Source organism: Scylla paramamosain, chromosome 12 (genome assembly GCF_035594125.1).
Source record: "Scylla paramamosain isolate STU-SP2022 chromosome 12, ASM3559412v1, whole genome shotgun sequence".
Taxonomy (NCBI): Eukaryota; Metazoa; Arthropoda; class Malacostraca; order Decapoda; family Portunidae; genus Scylla; species Scylla paramamosain.
The window spans coordinates 27,707,010-27,731,515 of NC_087162.1; the positions used below are offsets into that span (position 1 = coordinate 27,707,010).

Genomic DNA, 24,506 nt, shown 5'->3' on the forward strand with positions numbered 1-24,506 from the left:
TGCCGTATGTCTAAGACTTTATCTCACTTGTTTTATGTGGGAAACACACACACACACACACACACACACACACACACACCTCTTCATCATTGTTCCCTAAGCCCACCACAACAACCCGCCCTGCAATATTCATCCTGGCATATCTCCTATTATTAATTAATTTCCGTCTTCCTGTGAATAATTCAAACACCAATTTACTTTCCCAACACTACATCTTATATATGTTTTATTTATTTATTTATTTATTTTTTTTTACCTTTCTGATCCTCCTCTCATCCTCGTTTAGCAGCATTTTATTTCCTGTTTCACTATCCTTCCTGTTCACAATTCCAGTTGCCTTTCTTGGTGTTCTTCCTTAACCTGCCTCCTGCCTTGCCTTCCTTCCACCTGTTCTTGTACCTGAGCTGCACGTCACCCTCCTGGACGCTCAGGTTAGCGCTTAAATTTATCATCGTTCGAGTCTTGCTTTTATGAGTGGAGACTGCACGCTTGCTCGCTCCTTCTCTCTGGTTAATTGTTTTCCTTCACCCCTTGTATTTTGTATCGCCTTGCCCTGCTGTGCTCTCTTAAATATTGGCAGGCTGCTTCTACTATTTCCTTGCCTCTCTCTGTTTAATCTATGACCTTTTGCGGTGGATTGGTGATTTTGTTTTCAAGGTTTCTCGTGTTGTCTGTTCTTTGTTATCGTGCTGGAATTACGGTTTTGTTTCTCTCTCTCTCTCTCTCTCTCTCTCTCTCTCTCTCTCTCTCTCTCTCTCTCTCTCTCTCTCTCTCTCTCTCTCTCTCTCTCTCTCTCTCTCTCTCTCTTGAGGTTTTCTTATGTGTATTTTCACCGCAAAGTTGGTCTTCAATAATGTAAATAGAGAAAAACTCAAGGACATTGAGGGAGAAGCTGCGATCAGCCAGAGTTGGTGCATGTAGAATGTCACCGTGCAGTATTTATGTGTCTTTTTAAGGTCTGTGTCTGCGGTGCTTGGTTCGTTGCAAGTCTCAAGGCAATAGTTCACTCTGATGGCAATACGTTCAGTAGTTCACTTTGATGGCAATACGTTCAATTTTAAGAGAGTATTTCATGATTGTATATAGCCTGAAAGAAAAAGAATAAACTATCCTGCTTTATCAAAACTATCGTACCTTGTCAAAACTATTGTACCTTGTCAAAACTGTACCTTGTTATTTACGTGGAAAAGAAATGCCACAGTAATGACCGACGCTTAAGTTGATGGGTGTGACTTCAAACGCTGATAATTGTGCACGAAAGCTAGCACTAGCGGAAGGGCGTCGTTAAGTAATTATATTACGATTATATACCGGTTAAATGCGTCCGGCAACCTGCCATTTACGTGGAGGTGAAATTCGCCTGTAGTGACGGACGCTAAAGTAACAGGTGATATGAAACGCAATAAACTGTACATGAAAACTAACACTGACGGAAGGGCGCGATTAAGAAATTATATTAATGTTATACACAACATGATAATCGCGTACTGACATTTACGTGGAAGTGAAGTGCGGCTGTAATGAAGAAACTTGCGATACATTGCACTTTTAGGTGACGGAAGGCTGCTGGTCAGGGCCAACACACAGGCAATTTGAAACTAATCAGCGAATATTAAGTACGTGAGTGACACGAAAGGAAGTTTTAAGCCCAAGACCTTTAAAGAGTCTGATGGAACAAGGTAAATTCATTTAGTCTTGAGGTGAGGCGAGTGCAAGGCAACGGAAAGGCGGTACATTAATTATATTGTCGTGATAATGAGTCACACTGCTTCCATTTGTTTTTTTTGTCCATTGCCTAGTGTGTCTGTATCATGAGGGAAGCAGGGAGGCGGGAAGTGAGGCAGGGAGGTCGGGAGGCATGGAGTTTGGAAGTGAGGGGGGAGAGAGGTAGAGGGAGTGGGAAGGAGAGGTGGGAGGGAGCTGGGAACGAGGAAAGGTGGACAGGTGTGGAAGACGTTCATTTTACCTTTTAGTGTCCTGTTGGTTTCTCGTGTGTACGCGGTCTCCTCTTCCTCCTTTCCTTCTTCTTCTTCCTCCTCCTCCTCCTCCTCCTCCTCCTCCTCCTCCTCCTCCTCCTCCTCCTCCTCCTCCTCGTCTTCCTTCTCCTCGTTATTCTAGTCGTCTTCCTCCCTTTCCTCCTTCTCTCTGTCCTCCAACTCTCCCACTTCTCTTTTCACATCAGTTCCCACCACCACCTCCATGACACACACACACACACACACACACACACACACACACACACACACACACTCACACACACACTCACATCCATTCACGTCCAATATAATAACTTGTGTGGTTTCTTTTGAGTATCTTATTTCCTTTTTTTTTCAATTTTTTACTTTTTGTTGAGAGAGAGAGAGAGAGAGAGAGAGAGAGAGAGAGAGAGAGAGAGAGAGAGAGAGAGAGAGAGAGAGAGAGGTGTGTGTGTGTGTGTGTGTGTGTGTGTGTGGGTGGGTGTGGGTGTTAGTGTGTGTGTTTCCGAGTTTGTCGTTCTAATATACAAATATAAATATGCTGCTATGTTTGTCTGTGTGCTGCTGTCTTTACATTGGCTGTGTGTTTGTTTTGAGCATTTGCCTATATCTATCTATCTATACTTTTATCTACCTATCAGTCTTTCTGTCTATATATCTATCTATCTGTCTATCTCTGTATGTATTTATGTCTGTATCTACTTTTCTGTCAGTATGTACTTCTGTTTATATACCGAACTACATTTACAGGCTATTCTCTTAAATTAGACAGGTTACCAATCACTCACTTTGTCAGCATCTATCTGTCAATGCCTGTCTGCCTCCATCTGCCTGTCTGCGTGCATTACTGTCCCTGCCTCTTTGTGTATCGATTGACTCTCTTTCAATGAATACTGAGTTTTCCCCTTTGCATTTTGCCGTCTCTTTTGGGGGAGAAAAAAGAAATAAAGTTTTTGACAATAGTTCGGTGATGCGAAATTCCAAAATACAGGAGCGGTGTGCGATAGATTTTTACCCTTTTTTTTTTTTTTTTTTAGATTTTTTTTAACCTGTATTTTTGTTTTGGCCGTTGCAACTAATGAGGACTTTATCCAGCGCGCCGTGATGAAGTGGCTAATGGTCTGCTTGTCCTCTCACACTGTTGGAAGCCCGGGCCATAGAGGAAGACATGCACCTAGATAAATGTGGATGGTGGCATGTAATGGGCTCGGATAGAACTGGATGGTGACATAGTGGCGTGAGAAACAGGTGGATACTGACACGTAGTGGAGTGGGGACAGAAGTGGACTGTGACATATAGTGGAATGGGAGGCAAGTGGAAGCTGGCGCGTGGGTGGAGCGAGATTCATGTGGATAATGGTATTTACGAGTAGTAGAGTGGGATAAGTGTGGACAGTGAAGCGTATTGAAGTGGAAGTTAGTGGAAACTGGCACGTGGTGGAATGGGGTAGAAGTGGTCCGAGGCATTGAAGTGGTCACTGGGGTGTTATGGGGCGGGAGGTAGATGGGTGTTGGCATGTAGTGAAGAAGGATAGAACTGTTCACTGGCAGCTGTAGGAATGGAAGAGAAGCAGGCAGCGGTATGTAATGGAGGTGGATGAAGGCTGACGAGGAATCTAACATGACGACTCGACACACCAGAGAGAGAGAGAGAGAGAGAGAGAGAGAGAGAGAGAGAGAGAGAGAGAGAGAGAGAGAGAGAGAGAGAGAGAGAGAGAGAGACTGCACATTTTTCTAACTATTAGCTATCAAGTAGAGTAAAGGCAGAAGGCTAACAAGAAGGCAATAAATTTCACTGATTGAGTATCGCTCCCCTCCTTGACTTGTGCCAATCCCTCACTCGTGTCTCGGCGTCAGAAGAGTGCCGTGATGGACTGCCCGTACTGATGTCTCTGCCGCGCCATACAGTTCGCTCCTTGCATAATATATTCATGGAAACAATATGTCGTTAATTCTTCTCACATTTGCTTTGGATAGATAGAAAGGCCAGTGTGTAATTACATTTTCATCTGTATATATATATGTGTGTGTGTGTGTGTGTGTGTGTGTGTGTGTGTGTGTGTGTGTGTGTGAGGCCGATCCGACTTAACAGAAAACCCGACTTAACCCGAACTCAACACTATTAACATTGCTTGACCCCAGTGTGTTCAGCAAGTCTTCCTGCGGCACGCCGGATGTCCAGGCAGCGCACTTCAACTGTTTTTTGCACGTATCATTTGTAGACAGATCAGTCAAGGTTTTCGTGTTGCACCTTCCTCGCTCAATGGTCCTTCTCCTTCCCTTGTTGGTTTAAGGAAACGGTAAATAATGTAACCAGTAACTACGTCTTTTATTTTTACCACAAGAACATGGGCGCCTCAGGCATTGCAATAATAAATAAGTAAGCAGACAAGCTAGGTCTCTTGCCCTGTATAAATTATACAAAAGAACATGAGAAACACTGAGGAAGAACCGTGTTATTTCTCTCATGTACTTCCTGCCGACCTCCTTGAAATGTTTCTATAAGTGAAATTTTGAGTGGTACCTTAGTCTTTAGATAATAACGAGATCAGAGAGAGAGAGAGAGAGAGAGAGAGAGAGAGAGAGAGAGAGAGAGAGAGAGAGAGAGAGAGAGAGAGAGAGAGAAAGGAAAAAAAATAAATATGAATAGCAAATATACATGAAAAGAAAATGTGAAAAGTAAACATGTTAATTTTCATTTCTTATTGTGGAAGCACATTTTTTTTAATCATGTTCACAAATAGCACTACGTAGATCAGTGTATGGTAGATTAAAACAGCAAAAATGGAACGCTAAAGAGGCCATACATTCCTTCCTTACTTTCTCTTTTTAGAGAGAGATACAATTAGCTTATTTTCTCCTAAATGTTTTTTTCTTTTAGTCTTTGGTTTTGTCCCTTGTGCACACATACGCACACACACAGAAAAAAAATCTCTAACATGTTTTTATCCTTCCATCTCTCTTCACTCCATCTACCGACGTCTTTACCCTATTATCCAAAACACTCCCTCATTGTTACTACAGGACCCAGGAGAGTAAGAGGAAGAAAAGATAAGCGAAGGGGAAGTAAGGAAGAAAGATCTTATTATTTGAACACACAACGCACGGTAAAGGTTCCTCTGCTTTTTGAATTGGACTTTGTATCACGAGAACTTAAGTGGTGCCTCAGGAAGATTACGCTGCCCAAATCTTGCGCACAAAGACGCCAGGCGCTATCAAAGTCAGCCAGAGAGAGAGAGAGAGAGAGAGAGAGAGAGAGAGAGAGAGAGAGAGAGAGAGTATGTGTTTGTGTTCAAGAGTTTATGTCGATGTAAGAAAAAAAAAGATAAAAAGACTATGAGGATGTTACGAAAGAAAACGGGAGTCCACTGCACGTGTGAGGAGCTCGAGGTGTGGGATGAGCAAGAATTTAGGGGAGCGAAGACGAGGATGAAGAGATAGAAAACGTGTGGGAAGAAGAGGAGGAGGAATAGAAGAGGAAAGACGAGGAAGCCTTAAGAGACGAGGGGAAGGAAGGAAAGTGGAGCGGAAACAGGAGGAAAGCTGAAGAAATGAGAGGAAGGAAGGAAGGAAGGAAGGAAAGAGGAGGAAGATATAGGATAATGGGGGAAAGGAGAAAAGAGGAGAGGAAAAAAAAGGAGGAAGAACTAAAAGACGAGAGGAAGGAAGGAAAGAAGAGATGAGAAAGGAGGAAAACTTAAGAAAGAACAGGAAGGAAGGAAACAAGAGAGGGAAGAGGAGAAAGATATATGAAACGAGATAAAGGAGGAAAAGAAACAAGAGAAAGGAGATTTAGAATACTACACGAAAGAAAATAAGAAAGGAAAGAGAAGGAAGACTTACGAAACGAGAGAAAGGAAGGAAAAAGAAGATGAAAGAGAATGAAGATACTAGATACACCAGGAAAAGGAAATAAGGGAAATTGGAGGAAAAAAATAGGACACGAGAGGAAAAGTAAAGCACAAGAAGAGATAGAGAACGATAGGAAGGGAAAAAAGAGGAATTAAAGGCAAGAAACGAGAGGGAAGAAAGAAACGGAAGCGGAGAAGAGAGTCAGGAAGAAAAAACAACTGAATAAAGGAAGGAAAGAAAGAACACGAAAGGGAAGAAAGGTAACGGAAACGAGACAAAAGCAGGAGAGAGAGGAAAAGATACGAAGCGAGAAGAAAAAAGAAAAGGGAAGGCGAGAAGAGAGAAGAGAGCAGAGAGAAACAGAATAAAGGAAGAGCAAAGAAAACGTGAGGTGATTGATTTATTGATTGCTTTGGAGTCCTTGGGTCCGAGATATTTTGGTCCAAGGGACATAGGAACGTGATGAATTATATAAGAAAAGTGTTGAATACAGAAAGAGGTAACTAATTAAGCGATAACAGTAGTATTCAGAGCGGAACACAATGGAGGATGAAAGGAAGGAAAGGAGAGAACAGGAAGGAAAGTAGAACAGAGAAAAGGGAAAGGAAGAAGATAATAAATATGAAGTGGATGAAGAGAAGTTTTAGTGATTTGTCATGATAATAATAGTGATAATAACACCACCACCACCACCACCATCAACGACAACAACAACAACAACAACAACAACAACAAAACAAAAAAAAAGTAAAAATAACGTTATATTGCAGTACATATACACCATAGACAGCAAGAGTCAAAACAAACAAACAAACAAACAAACAAATAAACAAATAAACAAACACTTGGCATCCACACCACCATCCGTAGAAAAAGAAAAACATACAAAACTAGAAAAAAAAAAAAGATCGCTTACAACACAAAGATTAAGGAGGTGAGAGAGAGAGGATGATACGCCGCGGACTCACCTGACCTCACCTCTCCTCTGCTCACCTCCCCTCTCCCCCCTTCACCTCTCCATTTCAGCCTCTGATGTTCGATAAGGCTCTCGTAGGTTGCTGAATCACCGTCATATGATCAAGGAAGCAGGATAGAAGGGCGAGGCGGGAGAGAGGGACGGAATACAGTATAGAGGGAGAGGAGACTGAGTGAATGTGTCGAATGCTAGAGGTTGGGATTCTTGATATAATTTTTTGGTGTAGATTTTGCTCGGGTAGTTTGTGTATTAGTTCTTGTTATTATTAGTGTTTATGAGTGTTTATGAATAGTGTTTAAAGATAGTGCGATAATATGTTTTTGTGTAGAGAGAGAGAGAGAGAGAGAGAGAGAATTCCCACATACTACCCTTTTTTCATCATGGTAAGAACAGAGACGAAAGGAAACCATAAGAATAAGCCGCCAGGACACAGTTATAAAATCATAAGAACATGAACATAAGGGAATAGTTAACCTTCTATTTCAGCTTCTAGGAAATTCAAAAAGTCCAGAGTTTACATGCAAAACCCAAGACCTCAAAGTGTTTCATAAATGGTACAGCCACGTATTGCAATACACTCACCGCAACACACAGGAGCGAAAAGAGAATTAAATGTCTAACTTTTTGTGTATTAAAATGCATTAAATTTGGAAACGTTACTTGTGGTAGGCTCTCTCTCTCTCTCTCTCTCTCTCTCTCTCTCTCTCTCTCTCTCTCTCTCTCTCTCTCTCTCTCTCTCTCTCTCTCTCTCTCTGTCTCTCTGGTTTTGGCAGGATGAAGATCTTGGCAGTATCTTCGTAATTTATCCCTGTCAAACACGCATGATGGATGGAGCGAGGCATGCATGGAAATAACACCCGACATATATAAATGGTTCCGGATTTATACCTTGCGTGTTTGTTTTTACTTATTTCCACCCCCCACTCCTCTTGTCTCTTTTCCTTTCATCCATTATCCTTTAAACAAGTACTTCCCTCTTTCATCCTCTTCACCAGTCCCTCTCCCTCCAGTTTCAGCTCCCAGCACTCTGAAAATGAACGCAAAGATTTCGACCAATTAAGCCTCAATGTGGAATATAATGAACCTCGGGGAGTGGTGCAGTGTATTAGCTCTCTTTAACCTTCTTTTAATGGAAGGGTTCTGTGTAGCTTCATTTATGCTTCACCCAGGTGCTCACTATCTCATTCATTTCGTCACTCAGTTAGACAGTCAGTGAGTCAGTCAGACAGTCAGTCAGTCAGTCAGTTTCCTGTTTTATTTGGTCAGTTATGTAGCTGATAAATAGTCAGTTAGTCATTTAGCAAACTACTTAGTCAGTAACGTTGTCAATAAGTCTATCATGTAGTTATTAATTCAGTCAGACAGTCATTTATTCAGTCAGGCAGTCAGTCGATCTGCTATCTAGTCTGCCAGCAAGTTAGTTCATCGTTTGGTTAGTCTGCCTGTCACTTGCTCGTTTACTCACTCACTAGCTCATTCCCTCACTCATGCATTAATCAATTAGTCATGTTGTAACTCCAAGTTCCGTTTACTAAGTGTTCTGATTAATTTCTAAGTGATGCTGCAACCACTCCTTCCTGATTCATGTAACGAGAATATTACAGCTGATCCTTATTCCCTGTCTCAGTCCTCCTCGTCCTCATTCACCTTCTTCTTTTCCTTCTCCTTTCCTCTTTCTCTTTCCTCTTATCCTCTTCTTCCTCGTGAACGGTCATTTCCTTCAGGTAATCACACTGAAAATTCCGTTTCATAAATGGCTTGCATATAAACTACTGTGATTTCGTGTGTGTGTGTGTGTGTGTGTGTGTGTGTGTGTGTGTGTGTGTCTGTGTGTGTGTGTGCGTGTGTGTGTGTATAGGTATATAAAGTAATGGGTTCTATTCTAGTATATCTGAACATGTTAATTGGCTCTACTACTACTACTCCTACTACTACTACTACTACTACTACTACTACTACTACTACTACTACTACTACTACTACTACTACTACTACTACTACCACCACCACACTATCTCACGTACAAGAACATAAAGCACTGGTACAAATATATTAAGTAACTGAGCCACGGAGGTTTCAGTAAATATGACAACTATGATAACTTTATCTGCTTTGTGATTGACGTTAATGATGATGGAAAGCCTGATTATCTTCCTTCATCTTCCTGCACACGCCAAGTAGTGTTTGTGTAATAGGCTGTACTCTGCCTTGTAATTAGCATGTTATAGCTTAAGTGGTGTTGACTATTAGAAATTTTATTTATCGCTATATGATACTTGATGTACTGTAGTGCTGTGTGTGAGGGAGATACTTTGGTAGCTCTTAATGGGACACGTAGCTAACTGTATTACGTTAACTGTCACTGTATAACGGAGTAGTACTGATGAGTCCATGCGGTGGTATTGGTAATCAGGATATTGACGGTTCAGATAATCACTACCATCAACTTAGCTGTCAGTTGCCATACCGATACGTGAAGAAATTAATGATGTGATAAGGGTGATGGCAGTGAAAGTAGTGGTGATGACTGTGATAGGAATAGTAATGAAAAAGATGATAGTGATGATTTTGAGGAGGAAGAAGTGCATCAACAACAACAACAACAACAACAACAACAAGCTCTACCATCATCATCATCATCATCATCATCATCATCACCATTATCTAGGTTCATTTACTTTTTTTCCTTAGACATTGAAAGCATCCTCAATCATTTCACCTCTTCAGAACATGAGTACACACACACACACACACACACACACACACACACTGCTGGTCTTCTCTTGGCGAACTGCGAGGTCACAAGTCCACAAGTCCCCGCATTTCCAGCCTTCCTACTTTCTGGTACATGAACACAACCCTCATTATGAAAGGACGCCAACCAAATAGTCTGCGAATGGCTAAGATTCCAACCCGAGGTCTGTGCTGTGCGGGAGATGTTATGAGAAATCAGTTAATAGGCAGGTTGATGACAAGTGTTATAATGAATGGTGATTAATAAAGAAATGGTGATGATGGTGGTGGTAGTATTTGCTGTTGTTGTTCCAGTTGTTGTTTTTTGCTGTTGTTGTTGTGGTGATGGTGGAGGAGGTGGTGGTAGTAGTAGTAGTAGTAGTAGTAGTAGTAGTAGTAGTAGTAGTAGTAGTAGTAGTAGTTGCAATAATAGTAGTAGATAATATTGTTGAATTCGTTGTTGTTGCAATAGTGGTGGTAGTGGTCGTAATAGTCGTGGTAGTGGTGGGTGTAGTAGCAGTAGTAATAGTAGTAGTTGTTGTTGTAATAATAATAATAATAATAATAATAATAATAATAATAATAATAATAATAATAATAATAATAATAATAATAATTTGTTATTATTATTATAACGTTAACAACAATAATAAAAAAGATTAGTTCGGAAAAAAAGCGTAATTGAATAATATGGAAAAAAATATATAGAATGTGTTAATTAGTCAGGAAATAATGAACTCATGCATGCATTCATAAATTAATTGTTGAATATTTACGCAATCTTTTTGGCTTTGTCTTCACCGGCGCCGGTACTGAAAAATTTACCCGTTGCGTGTCATTCACCTACCGCATAACTACATATATTTGTACGTGAAAGTCTTCAACAGCACAGATTTCCTCCAGGTCGCTCATGTAACGTTAGATGATTCACACATAGCAGGTTATTACGTTTCAGGTATTCACTCTACATATGTAATTGAGCTTGACTGGTAATCACGAGGGAGGGATCACCAAATATCACTCGCTGGGCAGCACCGTGTGTGTGTCTATGTTGCATAAGTAACTCACAAGGTTTGGCTAGTATATGTACACGCACATACACCCGAAATACACACACACACACATACACACACACACACACACACACACACACACACACACACACACACACACACACACACACACACACACACACACACACACACACACACACACACACACACACACACGCAAGTTCACGTTAACCAGCTCATAACATTCAACACTCTTTAATCATTGTGCATTTATATGTTCGTTCACACCATCACGAGCTCTAGTAGCCAATCATACACACGCGCGCACACACACACACACACACACACACACACACACACAGACAAAATCATCATCATCATCACCATCATCATCATCATCATTGCACTTTTGATAGGACTTATACAAACATACCTATACTCTCACCAGCACAATCACCGCCACCCTCAACATTGTCATTACATTCATCACTACAATCACGGCCACACTACCACCAGCACCCTTGACAACATTATTACCGGCACTCGATAATTCATATAAAAAAAAAAAAATCATTATAGAAACAACAATGTAAAAAAAACACTGTCTCACACACACAAACTTCAAACACCAACTTAATGAATAGCCAGTTCAATTCTTAAAAAATATATAGAGGGAACCCATTTTCTCCTCCTTGTACCACTAATCAAACATAATGACCGTAACGAGAGTCAATTAGCTCGATGGCGCGGTCCCCTATATAATTCACGTCTCCACCTCTACATATTAACAGCACGTTGCTTACACATTCGCCATCTTTACGCACAGAGGCCTTGGGAAATGATGTCACATTATAGAAAATACTTAGGAGAAAAATACTGTATCACACAAATATTCCCTTTTATCACATCACCAGTTCACGGTCATTGCGGAGCTCCTGATATAGAATCCATAATGAATCCATATATTAGTTTCTGTTCGATTCATAGACACAAAATTCACTGTGTTTAGTAACATAGCTTGGTGAACTGTACATCTTGCCTGAGCTGTCCCGTCATTACACCGGCTCCCATAGCGTGGTGCCTGTCTCCTGTGGTGTGTGTGATGTACAGAAGCCCGGCTAAAAAAGTAAAGGTTATTTGTTCTGGGCTCACAGAATACACGGTAACGAGAACTGTTGGAATGATTTGTACGGGATTTTTTTAACCCTGTTTTTCATGGACACTGTTACCTATCCGTGATCCACTGTCTGTTTTGTTTAGGAATATATATATATGTATATCAGTTCTTCTATCTCTGATTCTTTTTTGGGAACGGCATTCATAAGTGGGCTTTTTCCTCCCATTTTTTGCCCTTCGCCGCTCTCTCTGTTACATGAAAAAAAAGTGCATAAGAAACATTGCTAATCTTCCTTTCTCCCCATTTTTTCATGCGTGTGTGCGTTTAGGTGTAAGAAACAGCCAATTTTCTCTCCTGTCCTGTCTATTCTGTCTACATATGTTCAGGTGTGTAGGAAATCTTGCTAACCTTTCATCTTCTCTTGTCTGTTCTGTCTGTGAGTGTTTAGGTGTGATCGTTTGTCTGTTTGTGGTGCACTGCTCTCAATTTGCGGCTGAAAAGATTGCCAGTTGGATTTTTGTTCTCACCAGTGTCACGGTGGCTGAGATAACGCTCTCTCTTAGCCTAAGCCGGCGCCATATGGTCTCGTTGTCGCGGTACAGTTTAATCAGTCAGTTATGTCCCTGTCTGTCTTTCTCTCTCCATGTTTGTACTCCTATTGTTTTTGTTCCGTTCTTATCTGCAGCTTAGTGATGATATATGTACGTGCATTTGTACAGAAATCTTTTGTTAAATAAGTTGGTAATGTTTTATTTTTCATTTACGTGTTTGGATACATTTCTAGACCACGAGCTTTTTATTGATTATGGTTATATTGTAAACACGGCATTGTTGAGGTTAAAAAAAATATGTTCATCTGTCTCTCTCAGTTTATTGTAATAACTGTCTTGGTTACACAGTCGTCTGTATTCTCCTATTAACTGATTCATATGTTACTGGTATGTGGCGATTCCCTTCAGTGCACAGCAAACAACATATTTAAACTTTTTTTCTATTTCCATGTACTACTCATTCATTATATTTGACTTACCTACTTTTCATTATTCATAGCTCCACCATATTTTCCATTCATTCCTTGTCTGCTGACGTGAAGCTTTCAGGAGATCACATCAGTACCACGAAGGGCGAACGTGAGGACCAAGATCGCTTGTCGGAACCTCGTTGGAAGCCTTAAGTAATAAAATGAGGCATGATGTCACCGTAGAATTAGTTAAACATTACCGCATCTCGCATTCATTATTATATTCTACTTACTTCGCGCACCAGCCAATAGTTCCTGATTAAATATTCGGCACTGGAATTATTTACCTGTATTGAATGGAGTATATGCTACAGAGACATGCATTATTAATAAAACCTGAAACAAGTATACGAAAAAAAGCTTAGATGGTAAGTGGGAGCGAGCGCGGCGTGTGGCCTATGAGCGGGCGCTGGCGAGAGTGAGCGAGAGCTAGAGAGAGAGAGAGAGAGAGAGAGAGAGAGGGAGAGAGAGCGCGAAAGAGAGAGAGAGACAGAGAGCGAGAGCGAGAGGAAGAGAGAGAGAGAGCGCGGAGGGAGGTAGAGGTTGGCCCGGCAGTCAGTTAGCGGCACCAAGAGAGCGAGTGCAGATGTGAGAGTTTACACCACACGGCTCTCCCTCTCTCGCCGGTCGTTCAGGCTTCCCTTGGCCAGCACATCCCAGCCCAGCGCGCGTGGATTATCAGTGTGGTAGTGAACTGTACGAGTCTCCCCGTGCCAGAAGAAAGTAATGCTGGTACCGATACTCACCTCCAATTAGTGAACTTGAAACTAAAACTTCTTGTACCTTTTTTTTTTTTTTTTTTTAAGTTTTTGTTTTTTACGTTGGTGGTGATAATGATGGTGGTGATGGTGTATTTATTTATTTGATGGTGTCGCCGCCCCTACCCATGATTTGCATATACAGGTGTGTGCAGGTGTGTGTCTGTGTGTAGGTTCATTGTGTGTGTGCATGTATGTTTGTGGGTGAGAGAGAGAGAGAGAGAGAGAGAGAGAGAGAGAGAGAGAGAGAGAGAGAGAGAGAGAGAGAGAGAGAGAGAGAGAGAGAAAGAGTTCACACGCGCGCGCATAAAGGCTAGAGCTCTGAGTCACGGCTGATTGGTATGCTGACATTAAGAGGATTGATGTGGTTTGCCGAGTTTTGTGAGATCACGAAAGTTAGCTCTTGCGAGGCTCCTGCGGGAAGTTGGTGTCTGGAGCAAGGCAGGGGACGAGGTTCTCTCTCTCCGCAGTCTCAAGAGGAGTGCATTTTCTTTTTCATTTCTTTATTAATTCATGCGCTTAATTTTCATTGCGCTGAAGCTCCACGAATAAAAGGAGACATAGTGAAAATATTGTGCCTGAGTGAGCGGTTTGTGTGAAGGTTTATAACGGAGAGGAGTGGCATTTTTCTCATGATTTTTATTATTTTATTCATGCCTTCGCTTAGTTTTCATTGCGGTGAAGCTTCTTGATCAAACGAAAATTGAAAATTTTTAAAATACTGCGTGTGCGTGTGAGTGAAATTCTAAGAACCAAAGGAGTGATCTTCTGTATTTCCTTTCGTTACCATAAGGTTGAAGTTTTTAGTAAAAGAAACGTGAAGAACAGAAAATATTGCGTTCATACGTGATATGAGGGGTAGATGAAGGCAGGGCCTTTCAATACCTCATTAATTTTTTACTATCACGTAAATGTTCATGTTCCTAATTCTTCTGCAGTAAGAGTCTTATGACAGAAAATCTCGCGTCTTAGTGCGAGTGTAAGCAGCATCAAGAGCAGTGGGTGGAGAAATAGACGTTTCTTTATTGCCCATTAATTTTTTACCCTCACTTTTTATAGTTTTGGGGATTCTAAAGTAAGAGACTTGAGAAACAGGAAACCTTGCACCTGAGGTGTGCGAATGTACGCAGCACGAAGGGTTAGTGGGTGAAGAAACTGAGTGTTTCATTAACTTATTCATTCTTATCCTTAGTTTTCACGGTGGTAAAGCTTCTGCAGTGAGACTTGTACCGGAAAATATTGAGTCTGTGTGTGTGTGTGTGTGTGTGTGTGTGTGTGTGTGTGTGTGTGTGTGTGTGTGTGTGTGTGTGTGTGTGTGTGTGTGTGTGTGTGTGGATGCTGGAGAGAGGAGCATCAAGGCCAGTGGGTGAAGGTCTATAGCCCCTCGTCTTGTAAAGGTGAGTTTGGGTCCGTGGCGCGACCTCTTAACCTAGACAGCCTTCATTACAGCCTTGGATTTACCGACACACGCGGCTGTAACTCTAATACCCGGATAGCTTCACCCATCCGACACATGCATGCAGAAAAAAAAAAAAAGCAAAACCTTGTGCTATTCCGGATAACGAAGTCATTAGCAATAAATTCATATTGATACTCACTGTTGCTGTCAGAATTGGAGCTCATTTCGTGGCCCATTAACTTTAGCGGCGGCGGATTGTCGTGCAGGGACGTGGCGGTTTTCAAGCCTTCCACACTTGCGTATCCCCTTCAGCTGAGTGACGATTAAGAGCATGTGGTAATAATCAAAGACCGCCAGCACTTAGCAGTGGTCCTGAGCATTACTGTGAAGGGAAAGGTGAGAAAGGTGCCTGGAGGGGGCCATGTGGGGTAATTAGCACAGGTATGGTGGAGGTGCTTAGAAGGAACAGCAAGATGAGAGTGCTCCTGTATTATTTATGATAACGAGGGACACGCGGATCGCTTGGGCCTTGCAGGAAGGTGTACTCGGCTCGCTTCGGTGCAATTATCTCCCTCCGTCGTGTATGTGAGTGTTTACCAATTATCCCCGCTGCGTTATAGACAGCCGCCACTTATTAGGTATTAAATTGCATTCTCCGGCGACGTTACGGCCCCGCGCTGGCGTCTTGTACCTGATACCTGTCGTTGATCGACGTTCCTTTGTGTCCCTTTGTTGTGCTTCCGTTATTATTATTATTATTATTATCATTATTATTATTATTATTATTATTATTATTATTATTATTATTGTTATTATTTGCATTTTATGGGTGTTTTCTTTGTTGATGTATTGCAGCGTTATGCAAACGTGCTCATTCATGAACAAAGTGACATCAATGGATTCTGAAAACCCGAGGAAGACTTCGAACTGAAAGAAATCAAGAAAAGTACGGAAATTCTGCTTCATAACTGTGGCGAATAAGCAAAAGTTTTCACCATTTCTCTGTTTTGTTTAGATTTTTGCCATATCTGAGTTTTTGAGGAAGAATGGAAAAGAAAGAAAAACAATTGTAGCTGAAGAAAACACAAGGGTTGCAAAACTTAATACGTGACAAGCGTGTGTGTGGGGTGAAGACTTGGGAGTGCCCAGTGTTTGGGTTCACCTCCGTCCTCCCGCCTCACTTGAAGGACTGCACGCCTGCTGGTGAGACCGAAAAGCTTTTGTTCTTTTGCCTCTCTCTCTTTTCACTCACTCTCTTGTAAAATTCATCTGTTTTTGTCCATCCATCATAAAGCAAATATGTGTGCAGCTCATGAAAGAATGTGCAAATGCATATATTTATTTTCCCTGAATTCAGTACTGCTTATTAAACATTCATTTTTCATTGTTCATTCTTTCATTGCTGCTGTGCCGCGCATTCATACTTTAATAACGAGGAGTGCTGTGTTCAATGGACCGTTTTCAGCCTGAAGCCTTTGAGACATGCACTTTTTCGTTATTTTGTTAAGCTAGTGTATCCTGTTTATAAAAGACGAGTTCTCTGTTCAAGAAAGACAAGTTCGCGGTATTTGGAGTGATTTACTTAGACCGTTCATATATTGGATTTGTTACATTTTTTTTATCACAAACTAAGAGAGGAAAAACGCCAGGTAATAAATGCAGTCATAGCCAATAGCCGAGCAACGAACTCATATCTACTGTGCTTATGTTATCCTTTAGTCTTCTGCCTTTGACTGTGCTGAGAATGAATTGTCTTACAGGTTTTGTAAGGTCACCAGCAGATCAGATGACATGAGACTGAGTTAAAACGGTAAACAAAGTGGAAGAGTGTGAAGCAGATTACTAGACTTTTGACTACGGCTTTAACTCGGAAACATGACCTCGCTAGCCTTACAGCACTTTATTCCCATACGCTATGTACCTACATTATATGGGGTACATTTTAGTGTTGCTTTATTTCATGGAGTCTTCTAAACTATAAATCAAGGTGCTCCTCAAAGAAGAAACACACAAAGATCTTTAAATGTACTTTCCCTCTCAAATGGCTGTTCTGTAACCCATCGCAGTGCTGAGTTGATCACTGCGTCAGCTTTGATCGTAAACTATGTATTTAGGGACCAGATTCTCCAACCCTGCAGCGTTATTGGAGTTTTCAGTGATATATTCGTGATTCTAGGGATCCTCCATCATCAATGAGAAAATACCTATGATAATCCAATAAATAATCTTCGTAACCTTTGAAAATAGTCCTGGTGAGAGCATAAAACGCTTCAATTACGGGCCTTCGAGTTTTAAAGCAGGAGCATCAGTATTACATCTTCCAACCAGGCGGGAAACACCATTGTACAGATTACTACAATAACAGCAAGTCCAGTACCAGAGTCTATTATCCATCCCTGAGCCACTCCTACAGTCATCATGCTTAGGTAAACTGGTCACGGTGGAATGATTTGGAAGTGGAGTTTGTTACGAGAATACACGGTTGGAGAAGTCAGTTGCAACTCGTTGAAGCATATCTGATGGCAAGCCTGAAAATTATAGTAACTCGAACCAGGTCGGGTTCAAATAAAAGTTTACTCACGTGCAGAAGGAAAGTTAGCGAGAAACCGAACTTGCTGAACTTCATTCTTAAACAAAATGCTGTGGTTTTGAGAGAGAGAGAGAGAGAGAGAGAGAGAGAGAGAGAGAGAGAGAGAGAGAGAGAGAGAGAGAGAGAGAGAGAGAGAGAGAGAAAAAAAAAACGAAACCCGACCCAAAAACAGAAACATACACACACACACACACACACACACACACACACACACACACACACACACACACACACACACATACACACACACACAAGAATGACGAATGTGGGTTGATAAATTGCGCCGCTCATGAAGGGGGGGGAGAGATGAAACATATGTATAAAAACACGCGGGTAATGGCGTTGGTGCATTCATATATTTTCCCCATAATCGCTTAATCTGGCTCAGTCGCGCTTTATTGGGACACCGGAGAGCGGGGCCGTGTACCCGTGTGATGTAAGGCCCGGCCCGGCTTAATACTGCTGTATCAAATGCCCATAGCCTGATGTGACAGTGACGCGCGTACACTGGTCTGTGCTTCATCACCCTACGCCACCGTCACCATCACACGAGTACGCTTACACAATACGTCACGCATGTCACTCATTGCTTCGTCACTCTATGCTACCGTCACTCCACGTATGCATGCAGTTCACACACTTACATTACGCTACACATATATTAAATTTTTCTCATTATTTTCCATGAGTATCACCCTAGCATTTAATTATTTAATTTTATCATTATACATCACCATCACGCAACATATGTACTACACATATAGTCACATACACACAGGCACACACACATCACACTATTCTATTCTATTCTCACATATTCAGCTCTTTGCTACACACTTTGATTTAAAAGATCACATTACTTTTACATCACCTTCCTTCCCTATAACTTTAAATCTTTACTCAGCACGTCACGAACTTGGTAAATACACACCTGCTTAATTCATTTCTATGCTACACACTTCGACTAAAAAACCTCATTACTTTTGCATGACTTTCCTTCCTTTTAACATGACTCTCTACCCAACACTTCATGCATGTGCAAAACACACATACCTCACCTCACCACCACACTTCACCTCACCGCGGACAGTCGATTCCTATCACCTTTCATGTCATTGTCTCTTCAGCTTTTTTTTTTTTTATCAGTACAAGCTCACCTGTACACCGTCCTTCCCAACGCTGCCTATTTTTTTTGTACCACATATACCTTTTTCCTACCCTTTTCTCGCTGGCACTACTTCCTAAACCCAACCTAGAAAGGCATGTGGTCCCGCAAACATCATACAGCAAAACACCGTACAGAAAAAATAAAAGGAAAAAAAAAAATCTGACTGTAAAATGTGAGTTACTCGTTGCACTCTCTCTCTCTCTCTCTCTCTCTCTCTCTCTCTCTCTCTCTCTCTCTCTCTCTCTCTCTCTCTCTCTCTCTCTCTCTCTCTCTCTCTCTCTCTCTCGCTTTACTCTCTTTTCTTCTTCATTCTCTCACCTGTCTATCTTGTCACTGGGCCTCTGTTGCCTGCATGCTTGAAAAAGGTGCCAGCATGTGTAGGAAGCGTGAAACTGCAGATAATAGCTGTTAACGTTGTTGTTGGGCCTGTAGACTCGTGCATACTGACACACACACACACACACACAACATACATTTTAAATTTTCGGCCGCTGGGCACTCTCTCTCTCTCTCTCTCCTCTCTCTCTCTCTCTCTCTCTCTCTCTCTCTCTCTCTCTCTCTCTCTCTCTCTCTCTCTCTCTCTCTCTCTCTCTCTCCTGTCACACACACACACACACACACACACACAAACACACACACACACATACACACACACACACACACACACACACACACACACACACACACACACACACACACACACACACACACACACACACACACACACACAAGCAACATACATTTTAAATTCTTACGCGCTGTGCCCTCACACACACACACACACACACACACACACACACACACACACACACACACACACACACACACACACACACACACACACACACACGCAAACACAGACACAGACGGAGAAAAGAGAGAGAGAGAGAGAGAGAGAGAGAGAGAGAGAGAGAGAGAGAGAGAGAGAGAGAGAGAGAGAGAGAGAGAGAGAGGAAAAAAACAACGAGGAAGTAAATGAAAAAAGAAAAAAGCAAACTGACAAATCTTCATACGTACAAAGAATTCCACTTACATTGAAACACACACACACACACACACGCACACACAGTTATATGACCCTAAAATCTCACCTGGAGTGCAAAGGGTAAAACTCATTTGCAGGGGAGAGGTGGGTGTGGGAGGGTGAGCGTGAGAGGAGTGGAGGGAGACAGTGTGACTCGTCCGCTGAAGAATATATTATTGATATTCACGTAAATAAATAATTGGATCGGTAAATTTAAAACATAAGGGGAACAAAGGGAAGGTTTTGTTAGGCCTACACGTGGCAGTATCTATGCAAAACATAACTACGTATTTCCATCTGTATATTCCTCTAATCTTCTTTTAAAACTCTCTTTTCACTGATCACCGAGTCTATTTCATTCATCTACCACTATTTGAATCAGTTTCTTTCTACCATTTTTTTAATAAAGCCTGAACCAGTTATTTCTTGTCATATCGTGATTATAACCCTGATGATTCTGCTTATGTCACCCTTGTTATATCCTTTATCATACTAAAATACCTCTATCAGATCCCCTCTTAATCTAATTGAGTGAGGCAAAATGAATTAATTTGGAGTGACTCTTTTAAGTCCTCACTGACGGATTAAATGAATGATGAAAAGGAAAACAAAGAACGAAAATATCAAATTGAATTAATACAGGGAGTGAATGGGGTTTTGTATTGGTTCATTGGATACCGTGGCTGTTTACTTATTTTGGTTCGAATCTCGCTCGTGGAAGAAAACACTTGGCGAACTTAGTTGTTGATATATCGAGTATGTTTTTTTTTTTTCTCGTTGTTTATGGTTGATAGATTGAGATATTGATTATTTATATGAAATTCTGGAGACGCAACACCGAGTTCATATAGGTATAACTGTAAAATTGGAAATGAATGTCTTAAAAAAACTGAAAAAAGTACGTTAGTTTCTTTTTTTTTTTTTGTTTGTAATTCCGATCAACAAAGCCTGTGTTTGTACTGGTGATTGTTTTCTACCTATCATTGTCTCTACCTGCGTTCGCCTGGAATTGAGATGCTTTGTTTTGCACTTTTCCTTGTATCTTGGTCAAGTATACATCTGTTTGCATGGATTTGTGCTAGCCTGTACCTGTGACTCCTTTTACCTGTGTTAGCTTGTACCTGTGATTAACTTTAAACTTTACCTGGGTTAGTTTGTACCTGCAATTCCCTTGATCTGTGTTAGCTTGAAAAATGCATGCAGGCTGTTTTTTGTGAGCGTGTATGGACGAGCTGCCCACACTACTCTGCTGTGTAAAGGAAGGCGAGATGAAGGTTGCATATACTCGTAAGCAATACTAGTGCGCATCCCCTCACATTTCCCTCGCTCTTTATAAGCACAGGGTTGCAGTTCAGGTGGCATGCAACGCTTTGCCTTTGTTTTTCTATTGATGTCCGTGTGTGGAGGGATTGACGTGTGTGTGTGTGTGTGTGTGTGTGTGTGTGTGTGTGGAGTGTGTATTTACTGCTTCCATATTTTCATCATTTTATTTCTTTTATTCATGAGTGAATATAGTAATTTGAGTATTATGTTCTGCCGTACTTGTTGCATAAAGTTTTCAGTTGCTCTTTTGTTTTACGTGTTTGCTTGCGTCCCTCGTGAAGTGCAACCAATATATCGTTCCTGGAATTCTGCTATTCCGTGTTTCCTGCCAGTCGTGTACGTGTCCACTCGATCACACACACACACACACACACACACACACACACACACACACACACACACACACACACACACACACACACACACACACACATACACACACACACATACACACACACAAACACCCACACACGCACGCACGCACGCACGCACGCACGCACGCACGCACGCACACTTCATTTACGTCCTTGAAAATGTAATGTAACAATATAATAAGGTAATGAGTGAAGGTAAGTGTGTTTTCAGTCACTATCTCCTCCTCAAATAATAGGTTAAAATTATTATAGTCTCGTGATCTACCTTAAGGAAAAGAAGTTTATCATTTTACAAATTATACGAACACATTTTTCAGGGGACAGGAAATTCATTCTCGACACAGAAATGTTCGGTTTAAGTGTTGTCGAAAGAATAACATAGAGAATTTCACTCACCAACTGTCTCTTGCCAATCGGCGCCAATACTTGGGTGGAGGTGAGGTGCGCTGCAATGCCTGTAGATGACAGGACCCTCACTTGATCGCTTTCATAATGATTAGATCCTGATTTATTTGAAGCATTTTCCGCAGTGTTTCCTTTTTTCTTTTTGCTTTATATTTTTGCACACCCGCTCCCCTCGCAGTCGAGTCAGTACCAGGACCCCTTTTTACGTTTACATTGTACATGTCATAATGATTTAATCGACAGTTCTCTTTCATCATTTCTTCCCCAGCACTCTGCCTCACCTGTGTTCTCCACACATCCCTCGCTGCTGCTCTACTGGTGTATTTAAATCTAACTCCTCCTCTAGTATCTCTAACCTAATTTTGGATTCACTTCCTCCCCCTTTCCCTGCACAGTATAATTTTGCCTTTCCTCCTCCATCATTACGTTTTTGCTTTCCCCTCACCCACTCTGGCTGCTTCTTTACCGCGCCTCTATGATAATGATGATAATGTCACGCAAGACCTTGACATCTGCTACCCCTTTTTTTCCAGCGCTCAAAATCTAAGTTCAAATGGACATCCCAATTTCACCTTTCCTACCCCTTTGCATAAAGTTCCTATTCTCATTCAACATTCAGGAGCACAGTGCTGGAGTACGACCCTCGTCACATCTCAGCTGCCAGCCCCTATTCCCATACCATTACTCTTGCCTGGGGTATACAGACATTTTGTAAATACTAAAGTCGAGGTTGCAGGACAGGATGAGCTGACTTGGGGAGACGCTCGCTCTCCTGGTGAGAAGTGTGATGAGTTGGCCACAAAAGTTTTATGAGCTATCTGAGCCCGGCAAAGCGGTTCTATTGAAATGTGTTGATCCAGTAGTTGTTCCCATTTGTGGTGGAAGAGAATGATTTTCCGAGTCCTCCAGACGTAAGTGCTTGGGAGAAAACTTGTGCAGGGGAGAGAGGGGTGGCCGGAGCAAACCTGGGAACTGAAAGGAGGCTGGCATATAAAAATTCCAAGAAGCTATAAATATGAAAGAATGGTCGCAAGAAAATGTGAAATGGTGGACCCCTTAGTGGAATGGAAAGAGTTGTGGAATGCTTTATTGAAAGATATGCAAAGATTTCCAGATAAAATTCGTATTGGGATGTTTTATATTCGTGGAAGTTCTGTTTTATATTCCTGGATGTTCATTGCATACGCGGCGGGAAACTGAAGGGGAGGAAGCGAAATTGAAATATATAAGGTATGAATATGAGAGTGGCTGGTTTATGCTGCGAAAAGGATTGTAGATGATGCGATGGATTTGACGTGACTTGAAAGAAAAAAACATGACTACATGAATAAACAAGTACGACGTGATTCTCTTGTGACGACGAGAAGACTGAGAACACTGAGGCCACTGAGGAGGAACGAAAACGGAACGTGGGAACCATGCCACACTTGCACAGTTGTACGTATTGACTGATGGAATGACAAAACTTATCCTTTGAAGTGAAATTAGAGAGGACAAGAAATTCCATGTTGATTTTTTATGTAAGAGAAGCACTGGCCTATGACAAATTATGAAAAAAAAGTCCACGGAAGGTGGTAGTCCCTATTCAGTCTAAAAAAAAAAAAGGTCATCTGAAATTTGATTGAACAAAGGTGAACAACACATTCCCTGCCGTGCTTCATGAGAGAGGTAGAGAGGCTTAAGTGTCCAGGGCCGAGTGTTGAGTCCCCTACACCAGGGCAAGGTGACGCATGGTGGTGGTGCAGAGACAGATGGAAACGGTAAATACTTTCAATGGCATAGCAGTGTTTTAAAGGCGCCTCGTGAAATTCAGTGCTCCGTGAATTTCATTGTCATTGTCTGCGAAGGAACGCACCATTGGGCCTGTAGAATGGAAACCGTATGGGAGCGCAGTGGACATAACGAATGATATCGCCAGCACCAAACGTCCTGCCATGAAGTGTTTGCGAGGCTGAAAATTGAAAAGACTTAGCGAAAACTTGGCTGTAAACGATCTAGCACGATTACCAATAGTGTTCCTACTTTTTGAACATGAAACAAACCTATGAAATAAGATGATAGTTTTGAAAATTGGTGACCTTTTTGTAGGTAATACGTGGTTCAGTCACAGGTTTCAGCCTAGCTTCATAAGAGACAATCAATACGACCCAAAATAATAAGTAGAAATATAGTGTACAGCAGTATAATAAACATAACTTCAATTATGATATATTGAAACCTCCTCTGAAAATTGAGGAAAATTTTAGTTTTGATGGAAGGTAACATCACTGAAATTTGATAATGCAACCTGAGTTTAGAATCTCCACTTGCTTCTGTTTTTTTCCTCCTCCGTTCTGAACTATTTCTGGAGACGAGTAACAAGACACCTCAGGAAATAAATTGACTAATCGGTCGGGAACTCTCCTACATTCAACGTTCTGGGAAGGAGAATTAAAGGGTAATTTTTTCCATAATTTTTTTCGTCATTTTTTTTTTTTTTTAGAGTTTTCGCTCATTCTTTATTATACGCAAATAAAAAAATGATGAATGATAATTTGAAATAGGATCAGATAATATTTTTTGTAATAAGGTTTCTGGCAAAGGAAAACAAAAATTTAGGTTGAAAAGGCCCAATCAAGACGCCAGTTCCATAAGAGTGACCATAAAAGAATACCCAGAATTACTAGATATGTATTGAAACTTGCAAGCAGAGGAGACATATCTATTGACAGACACAACAAGAGGGAGATAAGTCCATATAACATAAGATAATACGAAAGGTCAGACAGGGAAGATAG

At 41.3% G+C, this 24,506-nt stretch overlaps 1 long non-coding RNA gene across 2 annotated transcripts in view; it reads left to right on the plus strand.

Annotated features, from left to right (window-relative positions):
* The first annotated feature begins 13,111 nt into the window (after positions 1–13,111).
* Positions 13,112–24,506, plus strand: part of LOC135105475 (uncharacterized) — a 106,002-nt gene continuing 94,607 nt past the window's right edge. The window contains exons 1-2 of one of the 2 annotated variants that reach the window (XR_010270862.1): positions 13,112–13,411; positions 15,701–16,048. This is a non-coding gene — a long non-coding RNA (uncharacterized LOC135105475). The remainder of the gene's footprint in view (positions 13,412–15,700; positions 16,049–24,506) is intronic. The other variant, XR_010270861.1, reaches the window with a different exon arrangement.